At 41.0% G+C, this 15,554-nt stretch overlaps 1 long non-coding RNA gene across 12 annotated transcripts in view; it reads right to left on the reverse strand.

Moving 5' to 3' along the window:
- Positions 1-15,554, reverse strand: part of LOC147365747 (uncharacterized) — a 298,664-nt gene that overhangs the window by 247,581 nt on the left and 35,529 nt on the right. For 5 of the 12 annotated variants that reach the window (XR_015132698.1, XR_015132701.1, XR_015132700.1 and 2 more), the window contains one exon: positions 1-15,554. This exon is cut by the window's right edge and continues 24,985 nt beyond it. The exons of the other annotated variants lie outside the window; for them this stretch is intronic. This is a non-coding gene — a long non-coding RNA (uncharacterized LOC147365747). 12 annotated transcript variants of the gene reach the window in all.

The following is a 15,554-nucleotide window of genomic DNA, read 5'->3' on the forward strand; positions in this document are numbered from 1 at the left end:
TTTTTATTTTATATTATAGTTGATCTACATTAGTGTGTTAGTTTCAGGCATAAGCAAAGTGAATTAGTTATACATATATATGTACACATTTTCTTCTTTTTCTCATGTAGGTTATTACAGAGTATATTCCCTGTGCTATATAGTAGGTCCTTGTTGATTATCTATCTATACATAATAGTGTGTATGTTAATCCCAAACACCTAATTTATCTCTCCCCCTATCTTTCCCCTTTGGTAACCATAAATTTGTTTTCAAAGTCTGAGTCCATAGCCTCTTCAAATTAGAAAGTTATGCTCAATGTAAGGTTCCACAACAGGTTTTTGTGACCATTACCCAGCTATAGAAGAACTACCAATAGCCAAACTTCAGTTTAAATACTTGTCTCTTCCTCTCCTCTCCTTCAAGGCACAGAGATACCAGTATTAGAGCATCTAGATGTAAAAAGGCATCCACATCATAATCACTTTGCAATACACATGTGTATCAATGTATCACATTGTACATCTTAAACAATGTTATATGTCAACCATACTTTAATAAAGCTGAGGGAAAAAAGGTGTCTACACCAATTGTCACATTAAACCCAAAACTATGAGGCCATGTTGTCAAACCTGCTGAAATGCAAATGCATTTTAGGAATTCTGTTTAATGGAGCTACTCATCTCCCACTGAAGCCTAACTTAATGACTGACATGTCTATACCTCCAACCCATCACACAGGTGAGCATACATACGTACTTGCACACATATACACGTGCACACATACATACAAACTCACACACACATGAGTCAAGGTTTTCTTTTGGAGAGTTGCATTGCCATTACGTTTTTTCTGTCAAGTTTCTCAACATCCAAAATTCATGTATATAAATATTTCTCAATATTTATATTGAAGCAAAAACGGTCACCCATTTTAAAATACCAGTCATATCTCAAAGTTTTGGCAGAGTCCCTATTAAAATGAGAAGGGATAAGAGAGAAGGAGAGAAAGAAAAGGCAAAAGGGAAAAAAATTTAATGTTAGAAAGAAATCAAAAGCCCCAAATATGGGAAATGGTTAAATAAACTATGGAATTACCCATGCTGTAGATTCTTGAAATGTGTTTAAAATGATGTCTATAAACAGTTTATAGAGGCACATGAAATGATCATTATAATCTTAAATTTAAGAAAAAACAAGATAAAAATGCAGGATAATTACAACTACATTGAATAAAGGCCTGGGGAAAAAAACAAAAAGATATTAGCACTAACTTCTCAATTACCTTTGGCTTATAGAAACATTCATTTTCCCAACTTTGTTTTTTTTTTCCCTAAAGCTGTCAGTTTGATAAATAAACTATATGTGTATGCATGTATGTAACATGTATATACACAGTTGTATGCTTGCAAATATGTATATGTATAATCAGCAAGTGTATACATCACGCCTGTTTTTGCAAAAGAGAGACTGAGAACTGACACCCCTTCACATGTAAGCCCCGTGTCAGCACGCTGATACAGTACACTCTCAGGTACTGTTCTTCACTTCCTGTTTTAGTACTGCTGGCTCTTAGATCCAAGTTTCCACTTCATTTAGAGATTTGCTAAAAAAGATACACAATCAGGCTGTGATGGTAGTTTGAACGGGCTGCTTTTAATTCCACAATTCTGTCATCACAGCAGGAACAAGGTAAAAAAAGTTAGGCCAAGACCTAATCTATTTCCAAACTAAAAACGGTAGATCAGGATTGACCAACAATGGGGAGCTCTCCTACCAAGCAATATTAAAGTTCCAAGACAGGGCTTCCCTGGTGGCCCAGTGGTAAAGAATCTGCTTGCCAATGCAGGAGACCGGCCAATGAGATTAGATCCCTAGTCCAGGAAGATTCCACATGCAGCAGAACAAAGAATCCCATGTGCCACAGCTATTGAGTCTGCACCGTAGGTCCCGGAACCGCAACTACTGAGCCTATGTGCTGCAACTGCGGAAGCGCATGCACCCTAGAGCCGGTGCTCTGCAACGAGAGAAGCCATGGTGATGAGAAACCCACGCACCACAACAAAAAACAGCCCCTGCTTGAGCTCAAGCAGCTCAAGGCAACTAGCGAAAAGCCCACCTAGCAACAAAGACCACAGCACAGCTAAAAATACATAAATAAAATCATTTAAAAAGAAAAAAAAAGGTTGCCGGACACATTTAAACTACTTATTTCTTTTGAACTGGACTAGAATCCAGAGATAGGAGTATCTGCCTAGGTCACAGAATTTTTCTAATTTTTTTTTTTCCAAAACAATGGTTACCTGCCTGGTAAAGAATCTGCCTGCAATGCAGGAGACCTGGGTTCAATTGCTGGATTAGGAAGATCCCCTGGAGAAGCAAAAGGCTACCCACTCCAGCCTGGAGAATTCCATGGACTGTACAGTCCAAGGGGTCGCAAAGAGTCGGACACGACTGAGCGACTTTCACTCACTCACTCACCAGGTATTATGCTATTACTGGACTCTAGAAAACTTAGATGTACACAGTACTCTGGGGATTTATACCTCGTACAAGAGTGGATCATAGTGGTACCCATCATGGGATAGCTCTGGCTATCACTGTGAACACGCGGGCCTCGTCTCCAATTGCAGACGGGGCTACAGGCCCCATCTCTGTGTCAGATGCATCTTCTGAACAAAGGAAAGGCAAATCCCTCACTTCTCTTGTGACTCATATAGGCTGTAACATTTCAGTTGGGCGAAACAATGTAATATCTTGCTTGTAATAGCACTAATTGAAGCAGAAAAGAAGAAGGGGGAAAGGGGGCGAGAAAGGAAGAAAAGAATTTCTCTAGAAGTAAATTCAATATTTTTTCAAAGCATAAGAGCCATTAAAATGTATTTTTTTTATTGTTTGTCCTTGTAGCATGAGTTCACCCACATCACTCTTCAGACATCCTGAAAATGGCATTGGATTTTGCAAAGAACATGGAAAATTTTAATTCTTGATTAAGAGAACATTCCTCCTAAGGACACTGAAGTGTTATGAACAGAGGCGTGAGTAAAGCAGTAAAGATACTTCAGCCTTCCTCGAGTGCTGTTGCCTGCATCGCTCTCGTTTGCATCTTCTTTGGAGACCTATTTCTGTGTACACTGAGGATAGTGGTGTTTGTTTTTGCAAAGCATCTCTCCACTTCTGCTTCTCACACTTGCTTCTTGACAAAGCTAAGATTTTACAGAAGTGACGTCACTCTCAAGAGACAGCAGATGTTCCAGACTAAAGGAATACTGTCCCCCAATTTACATTTTGTAAGACTCCTTATGTATTCTGATACATTTCATTGCATTTATAACTCAAAGTCAACCCGATTTAAAGTTCACATGAAAACAAATTAGGTAGCTGGGAGACACTGACTGCTATGACATAATATTTCAAATGAGTTATCAATAGCCACACCTTTTTATACCTTTTATTAGAATAGTGAGAAATTCTGGCTACAGAAATGCATTCTATAGCACTTGGAAATATAATATTCCCATGGACTAAAAGAAGGCAAATTTGTGAGGAAAAGGTCTCTTCCAACGCTTGCAAAATGATTGCTAGCTCAAGGCTGAAACATAAATTTTAAAAAGACAGTATATTTAAGTGGGCAGGAATCCATGGTGGTCCATAAAATGTACTGACACAAAGGAATACAGAACTTACAGTTCAAATGAGAGGGATAAAACTTCTAAGGAGGAAAGGGAATAAAGTGTGGGAAAGGACATATGAAATTCACAGAAATGTTGACAATCATAGAAGCTAAATGGCAAACGGTAAATCTAGGCTGTGTTTCTAAGCACACTCCTGTCAGTGTTCAAACAGGTCTTAAGATTGTTGCTCCCATCCCCCTTTGACTAATGTCACTAAATTTCTTCTAATTATAGCGTTTACCACCCAAGCTAAACAACTGATGTGTCTCTCTCTTTAGGGTTAACATTCTCCATGTGATTGTAAACATTCCCACCCTCTTAGTCACCCCTTACCAAGCTATTGAATTCTTTCAATCATCTCTTCTAGCAGTAATCCTGGCAGTTCCCTAACCACTATTATCACTCTTCTCTGTACTTCTTCTATTTTGACTATAATTTTCTGGTAATGAGATCCCCAAATAGAAGTATTATTTATTATTCCAATTGTGATTGTGTTTCTGCCCTGTGAAGAGGTACAGCTCCCTCTGCTACTTAATGGGATGCTTCCATAGACAGCTTTAAAATCATAATAATGTTCCTGTGTACCATCACATTTCAACCTCATTTCCCATTTGTTTTTTTTCTCTTACCATAGATCTTTTTGACAACACTATTTCCAGGTTATGCTTTCCCTCTGAGGATCTTGTTTTTAATTATTTTTTCAACACATCTGAGTCTCCTTCCTTTCCACACAGGATTCATTTTCTTTGTCCAAATTTATTTTTTCATAAGAATACCATGCTCAGATGTACTTTGTACTCAGAAATGCACACTCCTGAAGACTGTATCTAATGATATAATACCATGTCACCACTTGTTTAATGCCAAACATAACTATAAAGGCTTTAAGTGGTCTCTGACCCTTCCCAATTTCCATTTGAAAGTTTCTTCCTTAATGAGGAAAACCATTCAGATGAATAAACAAACAACAAATCAAGATATTACAGAATACAAGGCCTAAGAACAAACATTTATGCTTAGTGGTTTGCAAAGTGAAGCTCATATACAAGGGCAGGGAGAGACCAAAGAAAGAAGCAGGCCACTCCAGACTGGTAGATGGCAGTTTTAATAAGCAAGGGAATTTACGTACAGTGCTTGCCTGGGGGTCGGGGGTGGGTGGCAGGGAGATGAGTAGCTCTCTGCATACACTAGCCAGAATTTTAATACTTTATTCATAGACCTTAACTGGATTCAGTCACATATACCTTTCAGATATTGGAACAACACATTGCTCTCTCAAGGCAGGGTCCTTGAAAGAACTCCCACTGTGGAACAGTGGGCAAAGGTGTACATTGTAAGGACAGGGGAGGAAGTGAAAAGCCTCTGACTACCTGGGTCCCATTTGTGAGTCAACCATGGTGGGTCGTGTCCTCCCCATGACCTCCTACCACACTCCACCCTCTCAAGACCCAGTTCTTGGCCCTTACAACCTCACGCACACCCCCTGTCCACAGCGTGCCTTGAGCGATCAGTAAAGGGTTTTGCTAGCATGGAGGAATTTCATTTAATGGCATTCTGGCTGCACTGGAGGCAGATACCACAGCAGTAATATAGGTGACTGCGAGAGAAAACACAGATCAAGATAATGATTTCCAAAATAAGTAACTTCCCCCCTCCCCAAGAGCACTGATTTATGAAGTCTCTTAGACTGGTGTTCTGATCCTTCAGAGCATTCACTTGTGTTCTTATGTGATTTAATAAAGACGATGTATCAGTTATGAGCTACAATATTCTGGATAATAGCACGGGTGCCTCCTTTTAAGGGAGTGATAATGTCCAAGGCCATGCAATTTTGAAAGACAGCTTTTCTCATTAGAGACATTTCAGTGTTCAGTAAAGATAGGTTTTGCCAGCTATCATCTAAAGCTTGCTGGGTGAATTTAGTAAAGGCTTCTATATATGCTACAATGTCCTCCAGGCCAATGGAGGGAAAAAAGCAGCCAAATGATTATACCAGTGGAAAACAGAACATGCCCATCTGGCCTTGAGGTGGGCAGCTTTAGGAACTTGCCCAGGCTGTACACACACACACACATACACACACACTCACACACACTCACACACACACACTCTCTCTCTCTCTCTCTCTCTCTCCAGGGGAGGCAGCACTGTCAGCCAGGAGGTGATGGACTCGTGGGCAGGATATGCCAGAGCAGGATTTCCACTTCTTCCTCCTTTCAGTGGTGCATGTTCTTTTCCAGCAGGTCTGACTTGCAGCAAACCAATCCCAATGGAGACTGAGTAGCTCCCCCTAACCCAGGGGTGAAAGTAACTCACGTCTCCTGGTGAAACACCCCATTAAAATTTTAAGTATATAATGCCTTTTCCAGGCATGACTCAGTGTTCTCAGCAGCACAGCAGGTTGATCCACCGTGAGCATTGGGGCAATGGCTCTCTTGTGACTTTCATATCTTTAAGGTGTTGGTTATCTTGGCAGCGGTTCCCAGTCTGGCATATAGGGTAACAGACCATAATGGTAGATCATTCTCAAACCAGTCAATCCTAAAGTAAAGCAACCCTGGATATTCGTTGGAAGGACTGATGCTGAAGCTCCAGTACTTTGGCCACCTAGTGCAAAGAGCCAACTCATTGGACTCATTCCCTGATGCTGAAAAAAACTGAGGGCAGGTGGAGAAGGAGGGACAGAGGGAGATGGTTGGATGGCATCACTGACTCAATGGACATGAGTTTGAGCAAACTCCAGGAAACAGTGAAGGACAGGGAAGCCAGGTGTGGGGCAGTCCATGGGGTAGCAAAGAGTCAGACACGACTGAGTGACTGAACAACAACAATTCAAATGTATTAAAGCCTAAGACAGCACCTTAGTATACCTGGCTAAGGTTATTTACCTGTCAGTAATAGAATCTGCTGCTTTAATATTTTATTCTTCCTTTCTACCAACTCTTGTGGTTAAAATTTAGAGGCGAGAAGGAAGTCAATTTAAGGTCTTGTTTTTGTTTCTGTTTTGCCCAGTCTTGCATATCATGACCTTTGAAATGTGAGCCCCAGTCACTATCTGTTAGATGGGGGTATGGTACTTAGTTTCTCTAATCCCCTAATGGCGGCAGCCTCGTTTGCATGGTGACAACAGAGGAGGCTGGATTAAGCCAGATGCAGTGTCCACACAAACTAAGCATATTTAGAACACTCACTCAGAGGGAGGGGGCCAATTTAATGAATTGGCCAAAAGTAAATGTGGCCTGCTCCAGGGCTTTCAAACTCAGGGGAGTAGATTGCCTATCTTATTCCCAACTTCAGATTTCCAAGACTCCATGTGCCCATGGAGATCCTCCTGATTGGGCCCAGCCTCCCTGCAGACTGGAATATCCAATGTAAAAAGAAATAAGTTCTCTGAACACCCTTCCTGCCGTGCAGGTGCTGCCTGGAGGCAGGTGTGTGGTGATGTAGCTCATTTTCTCTGAATCCTGGCTGCTGAGAGAAACCCCAATGCCCCCTCCTTTGGTGTGCACTACCATGCCTGGATTTGTTCCCTGGCCTTTTGCGGGAACTTGGCAGCTCTGACAATAAGCTCCGCAGGAATATATTCTTTCAGCAGAAATGTTTCCTGAACTGGGGCCGCCCCACTGGCTGGGGCTGTCGTTGCTATGTTTCTGTTTTTCTTTGTATTAGGCGTTAGACTGATGGGGCCTTCTATATGCTTCACTGTCATCACCATAACATCTTTCTCTTCATTCTCCTCACTATCCCAGCAATTCCGCCTCTTAGCATCCCAATCAGGCTTCATCACAAGCACTCAGATCTTAATCTGCAGCAGTTTATGCCTTCCTAGCTTTGCAAACAGCACACTAAAGTCTCCGACTTACTACTCTACTCTCCTACCTTGTCCTTCAGCCCTGAAGCTAGCAAAGCAGCTACCAGCCTGTCTTGCTCTAACCTCAATTCCTCTTCAAACTTTTTAACCTGACCTTTAGCCTCTAGTTTGGCATCAGCAACCACATGAACTGCTCACAGTGGAGGCCGGCCTGTTGCAGCAGCCATCCATTTCCCTTCTTTGCCACAGTGTGCTCTGCACAGCGCCTCAAATGAGCACATTAGAGCGCCGGGTGTTTTGGGGGCACCCCTACCCACATAGAGGCCCATAAGCACCTACCATATAGGTCATCCCCCACATAGAAGCCAGAGTCCAGCTCAGGACTTTACCCGCCAGTGCTTCTTTCCCAAGGCCCTTCCTTCAGGGTCCTGGCTGACCTGTCAATCGTTGGTTCACAAACTGGGAGGGAGAAACCAAAGAAAGAGGCAGATCACTTCAGACAGGCTTCGTAAGCAAAGAAACTTAAGAGGCTCGTGTTGGGCAACTGCAAGATGAGTGGATTTCCATATCCACCAGTCAGAATCTTAAGTTTATATAGTGGTGGCCCTAATTGGGCTCAGTCACATATACAATCCAGAGGTCTCCTCAACACTTTACTCTTTCAAGGCTACACCCTTGGAATAGCTCTCACAGTGGGAATGGTGGGTAGAATGTAGAACGTGGGTTCAAGGGCAGGAGAAGGGATGAGGTACCTTCAATTGCCCAGGTTCAACTTGCAGGTCAACCATTGGTTACATCTTTTCAATGCTCATACTTGGAAGTATGCTTCCCTCCCTCAGCAATGCTTCATACTTGGAAGGTAAGTAATCACTATTTCATAAGGACAATCTTTTATCTCCCTTTTATTTACAAAATGTTTCACACAAAATGGAATTGTAAACAGTCTGAACAAGCAGGCATATATTTATATGATAATTAACAGCAATTTTTAAATAATCATAAAGCAATATAGAGGAATGCTAATGTTTCCTTAAAATCTGCATGAAGTAAAGCAACATAGAAGTCACAGAAACCCAATTTCCAACTCTATGCATAAGTGAATGTAAACCTTTGATGAGCTAACCTTTGAGTCATAGTTTCCTCATAGATACAATGGATATAATAGGACCACTTTTACATGATATTGTGGGGAACAGGAAATAATGCAGATAAAGTCATTTTTACCGTGCCTAGTATACATCAGTCAAGTATCATATGTTTGATTAATTTAAAAATATTTGCTGCATTGGCACTTATAACATCATTGGCTTTTGTTATTATGATCCACTAAGATGATTCTAGGATAGCTAATTCTTTTTTTTTTTTTAAACTTTACATAATTGTATTAGTTTTGCCAAAAATTCTTAAGTCTTCATTTGCTCTATTACTTTGTTTCAAAAGTTTGTCTAAAGCCACAACTTTAGAAGCAAAATTTTGAAGTTAAAAAGCTTTGGATTGTACTTGTAGCCTCTAGTTTATATCAACTAACACCAGATTATATCTAAGTATATGTCATACAATGTCATGTTATATATCTTTTTACAGAAAAAATTCCTATTTAATGCCAAAGTGTCACGTTTAAATAATTTAATTTGTATCCTGGAAGACATTGATAGTACATGCATATCTCACACTAACAATTTCTAATTGCTCATATCCTTTCAATTCATGTCTATAGTTCAGAAAATCTTAATATACCACCACTTGGCTATTATTCCAATTTTATCCATGTGATCTTGGATAAACAAGTTCATTTCTCTTAGCCTATGGAATATAAAGATAGGTAGACAGGCAGACAGAATTGGTCCTGTAAAACACGTTCATTAAATGGTACCATTACTGAGTTTTTCATTTACGCTTTCAGAAACCCAAGTAAGATGGTAGGTGTTGCAAGAGGGCATCAGAGGGCAAACACACTGAAACCATACTCACAGAAAACTAGTCAATCTAATCACACTAGGACCACAGCCTTGTCTAACTCAATGAAACTAAGCCATGCCCGTGGGGCAACCCAAGACGGGCGGGTCATGGTGGAAAGATTTGACAGAATGTGGTCCACTGGAGAAGGGAATGGCAGACCACTTCAGTATTCTTGCCTTGAGAACTCCATGAACAGGATGAAAAGGCAAAATGATAGGATACTGAAAGAGAAACTCCCCAGGTCAGTGGGTGCCCAATATGCTACTGGAGATCAGTGGAGAAATAACTCCAGAAAGAATGAAGGGATGGAGCCAAAGCAAAAACAATACCCAGCTGTGGATGTGACTGGTGATAGAAGCAAGGTCCGATGCTGTAAAGAGCAATATTGCATAGGGTTAGGGTTAGGACCTAACCTAACATAGGACCTGGAATGTCAGGTCCATGAATCAAGGCAAATTGGAAGTAGTCAAACAAGAGATGGCAAGAATGAATGTCGACATTCTAGGAATCAGCTAACTGAAATGGACTGGAATGGGTGAATTTAACTCAGATGACCATTATATCTACTACTGCGGGCAGGAATCCCTCAGAAGAAATGGAGTGGCCATCATGGTCAACAAAAGAGTCCAAAATGCAATCTCGGACTCTCGGACTTGGATGCAATCTCAAAAATGACAGAATGATCTCTGTTCGTTTCCAAGGCAAACCATTCAATATCACAGTAATCCAAGTCCATGCCCCAACCAGTAACGCTGAAGAAGCTGAACTTGAACGGTTCTATGAAGACCTATAAGACGTTTTAGAACAAACACCCAAAAAAGATGTCCTTTTCTTTCTAGGGGACTGGAATGCAAAAGTAGGAAGTCAAGAAACACCTGAAGTAACAGGCAAATTTGGCCTTGGAATACAGAATGAAGCAGGGCAAAGACTAATAGAGTTTGGCCAAGAAAATGCACTGGGCATAACAAACACCCTCTTCCAACAACACAAGAGAAGACTCTATACATGGACATCACCAGATGGTCAACACCGAAACCAGATTGATTATATTCTTTGCAGCCAAAGATGGAGAAGCTCTATACAGTCAGCAAAAACAAGACCAGGAGCTGACTGTGGCTCAGACCATGAACTCCTTATTGGCAAATTCAGACTGAAATTGAAGAAACTAGGGAAAACCATTAGACCATTCAGGTATGACCTAAATCAAATCCCATATGATTATACAGTAGAAGTGAGAAATAGATTTAAGGGCCTAGATAGATAGAGTGCCTGATGAACTATGGAATGAGGTTCGTGACACTGTACAGGAGACAGGGATCAAGACCACTCCCATAGAAAAGAAATGCAAAAAAGCAAAATGGCTATCTGGGGAGGTCTTACAAATAGCTGTGAAAAGAAGAGAAGCAAAAAGCAAAGGAGAAAAGGAAAGATATAAACATCTGAATGCAGAGTTCCAAAGAATAGCAAGAAGAGATAAGAAAGCCTTCTTCAGCGATCAATGCAAAGAAATAGAGGAAAACAACAGAATGGGAAAGAACAGAGATCTCTTCAAGAAAATCAGAGATACCAAAGGAACATTTCATGCAAAGATGAGCTCGATAAAGGACAGAAATGGTATGGACCTAACAGAAGCAGAAGATACTAAGAAAAGGTGGCAAGAATACACAGAAGAACTATACAAAAAAGATCTTCACGACCCAGATAATCACGATGGTGTGATCACTGACCTAGAGCCAGACATCCTGGAATGTGAAGTCAAGTGGGCCTTAGAAAGCATCACTATAGACAAAGCTAGTGGAGGTGATGGAATTCCAGTTGAGCTATTCCAAATCCTGAAAGATGATGCTGTGAAAGTGCTGCACTCAATATGCCAGCAAATTTGGAAAACTCAGCAGTGGCCACAGGACTGGAAAAGGTCAGTTTTCATTCCAATCCCAAAGAAAGGCAATGCCAAAGAATGCTCAAACTACTGCACAATTACACTCATCTCACACGCTAGTAAGGTAATGCTCAAAATTCTCCAAGCCAGGCTTCAGCAATATGTGAACCGTGACCTTCCTGATGTTCAAGCTGGTTTTAGAAAAGGCAGAGGAACCAAAGATCAAATTGCCAACATCTGCTGGATCATGGAAAAAGCAAGAGAGTTCCAGAAAAACATCTATTTCTGCTTTATTGACTAGGCCAAAGCCTTTGACTGTGTGGATCACAATCAACTGTGGAAAATTCTTCAAGACATGGGAATACCAGACCACCTGATCTGCCTCTTGAGAAATTTGTATGCAGGTGAGGAAGCAACAGTTAGAAATGGACATGGAACAACAGACTGGTTCCAAATAGGAAAAGGAGTTCGTCAAGGCTGTATATTGTCACCCTGTTTATTTAACTTCTATGCAGAGTACATCATGAGAAATGCTGGACTGGAAGAAACACAAGCTGGAATCAAGATTGCCAGGAGAAATATCAATAACCTCAGATATGCAGATGATACCACCCTTATGACAGAAAGTGAAGAGGAACTAAAAAGCCCCTTGATGAAAGTGAAAGAGGAGAGTGAAAAAGTTGGCTTAAAGCGCAACATTCAGAAAACGAAGATCATGGCATCTGGTCCCATCACTTCATGGGAAATAGATGGGGAAACAGTGGAAACAGTGTCAGACTTTATTTTTCTGGGCTCCAAAATCACTACAGATGGTGACTGCAGCCATGAAATTAAAAGACGCTTACTCCTTGGAAGAAAAGTTATGACCAACCTAGATAGCATATTCAAAAGCAGAGACATTACTTTGCCAACAAAGGTTCGTCTAGTCAAGGCTATAGTTTTTCCTGTGGTCATGTATGGATGTGAGAGTTGGACTGTGAAGAAGGCTGAGCACCGAAGAATTGATGCTTTTGAACTGTGGTGTTGGAGAAGACTCTTGAGAGTCCCTTGGACTGCAAGGAGATCCAACCAGTCCATTCTGAAGGAGATCAGCCCTGGGATTTCTTTGGAAGGAACGATGCTAAAGCTGAAACTCCAGTACTTTGGTCACCTCATGCAAAGAGTTGACTCATTGGAGAAGACTCTGATGCTGGGAGGGATTGGGGGCAGGAGGAGAAGGGGACGACAGAGGATGAGATGGCTGGATGGCATCACTGACTCGATGGACTTGAGTCTGAGTGAACTCCGGGAGTTGGTGATGGACAGGGAGGCCTGGTGTGCTGCAATTCATGGGGTCGCAAAGAGTCGGACACGACTGAGCGACTGATCTGATCTGATCTCTGATGGCATAATCTGGGTCACCTATGTTTTAAAAATAAAGCATCATCTGATGATTTTTGTCCTTCACACACTCTCCTGCATCTACATATTCATTTTGATTCCCACTGTCATCTTTCATCTGGACCCTCATCCCCAAATGTCTAAGTGATGATATCAACAGGCTCCCATCTGTTCTCTAGGCCTCCAGCCTCTTTCTCATCAAATCAAATTCCTGCCAAAGTAATTCTTCTAAAATATTTTATACCACGTAACCCTACTTAAAACATTTGCTAGCTTCCCTTTGCCCAGAGCAAAATTTACGAGATACATTGCACAGAATACTCACCCCATAAGATGCTGCTAAGAAACCAGGTTCTGAGAACATATTGGAAAACACAGCACACTCTTCTTCTACTTAAAAAGTCACAGTGAAAATCAGTATAATAAAGCCTCCAAAAATATTAACTCCTTACTTTCCAAAACTGTTGACATCAGGTTCCATCTTTATATAAGGCCTCTAGTTTGCATATCCAATTTGCATTTCTGACAGGCTCACTAAGATTAATTTGTCCTAAAAAACAACTCTTGACTCTCCTACTTTTCTTAAACCTGCTCCTACTCACACATCTCCCCACTCTCCCAGTTACCCTTGACAAGAACTTAAGCATCATTTTTTATTCCTCTCCTATTCCTCCCTAATACATTCAAAGCATCAGAAAACTATCAGTCTCCTCTCATGAATACATCCTAAAATCAACCAATTACTTCTTACAAAATAGGCTGAAAACATGGAAACCCAAATCATCATCTCACTCTTGCACAACTATGCAAGCCTTCTCAAGTGGCACTATTGGTAAAGAACCTGCCTATCCATGAAGGAGACATAAGAGATGCTGGTTTGATCCCTAGGTGGGAAAGATCCCCGGGAGGAGGGCATGGCAACCCACTCCAGTTTTCCTCCCTGGAGAATCCCATGGACAGAAGAGCTTGGCAGTCTATGGTCCACAGGGTTGCACAGAGTCAGGCAAACTGAAGTGACTTAGTATGCACGCACCTACGCACGAGCCTTCTAAAGGATCTCTCTGCATCCATCCTGATCCTCAAAATTCTGCTCTCCACAAAGAAGCTAGAATGACATTTTTAAAATATAGAACACATCATGTTACTTCCCTGTATAAAAATATTCAATGGATTCCTGCTCCTTTCATCATGGACTACCTGGAACCAGGCTAAGCTTCCCACCATAAACAGACATAAAACTGCTCAAAAAAAAGATGAAACAACCATGTTTAGACAACGGACAATTTTGTACAGTGAATACAAAATTGAAATTTGTAAGAGAAAGACACAAATGTCTTCTCTGTCAGAAGGGGACATTCCTTAAAAAACTGGAAATAGAACTGTCTTATGATCCAGCAATCCCACTGCTGGGCATACACACTGAGGAAACCAGAAGGGAAAGAGACACGTGTACCCCAGTGTTCATCGCAGCACTGTTTATAATAGCCAGGACATGGAAGCAACCTAGATGTCCATCAGCAGATGAATGGATAAGAAAGCTGTGGTACATATACACAATGGAGTATTACTCAGCCATTAAAAAGAATACATTTGAATCAGTTCTAATGAGGTGAATGAAACTGGAGCCTATTATACAGAGTGAAGTAAGCCAGAAGGAAAAACATAAATACAGTATACTAATGCATATATATGGAATTTAGAAAGATGGTAACAATAACCCGGTGTACGAGACAGCAAAAGAGACACTGATGTATAGAACAGTCTTATGGACTCTGTGGGAGAGGGAGAGGGTGGGAAGATTTGGGAGAATGACATTGAAACATGTAAAATATCATGTAAGAAACGAGATGCCAGTCCAGGTTCGATGCACGATACTGGATGCTTGGGGCTAGTGCACTGGGACGACCCAGAGGGAAGGTATGGGGAGGGAGGAGGGTTCAGGATGGGGAACACATGTATACCTGTGGCGGATTCATTTTGATATTTGGCAAAACTAATACAATTATGTAAAGTTTAAAAATAAAATTAAATTAAATTTTAAAAAAAAGAGAAATAAAAGCAGAGGAAACAGTCATATAGGGTTGAAGAGATAAAGATTATAATTTGAGGGCACAGACATTCACATTGTAGGGCAAGCTTCTAGAACAGTGGGATACACACAGAAAAGGGCTCCAGTTGCTCTTAAATCTAGTGTTAAATATTCATGCATGCACAGGGTAAACTTTAACAAGATTGAGCAAGCAACAACCAGAAGTTATAGGCTGAACAGATCCTAGAACTCCCACAGAGCCAGGAGACATGAGTTTTCATCAAAGAGTTTCCATTAGCTGTAATATAGCTTCTATTAACTCTTAAGGTAAAGATACAGAAGATCCATGTCTTCACAGTAGGACTAAATTATCTCTAGACCAAAGCCTATTTAAAACATAGCCTAAAACTCTTAAAATAAGCCTAAGTTAATGAAACTTTTTGCACACAGCATGTCTATCAGAACAAAATACAACATTCTTTAAAAGAAAACACAACATCCACCAATCAGCGATGTAATATTCACAAAGTATAAAACTGCTAGGCATGAAGAAAAGCAAGAAAACTGAAAAATGAGATTCATAATTATAAATCAATATAATCAGGGCCAGAAATAAGAGAAATGATGGATGGAAAATCCCATGGATGGAGGAGCCTGGTAGGCTGCAGTCCATGGGGTCACTAAGAGTTGGACACAACTGAGCGCTTGCACTTTCACTTTCCCCTTTCATGCATTGGAGAAGGAAATGGGAACCCACTCCAGTGTTCTTGCCTGGAGAATCCCAGAGATGGGGGAGCCTGGTGGCTGCCATCTATGGGGTCACACAGAGTCGGACACGACTAA

This window comes from Bos grunniens, chromosome 9 (genome assembly GCF_055505025.1).
Source record: "Bos grunniens cultivar Pamir isolate PY7600 chromosome 9, Bosgru_T2T1.0, whole genome shotgun sequence".
In the NCBI taxonomy this organism is placed as follows: domain Eukaryota; kingdom Metazoa; phylum Chordata; class Mammalia; order Artiodactyla; family Bovidae; genus Bos; species Bos grunniens.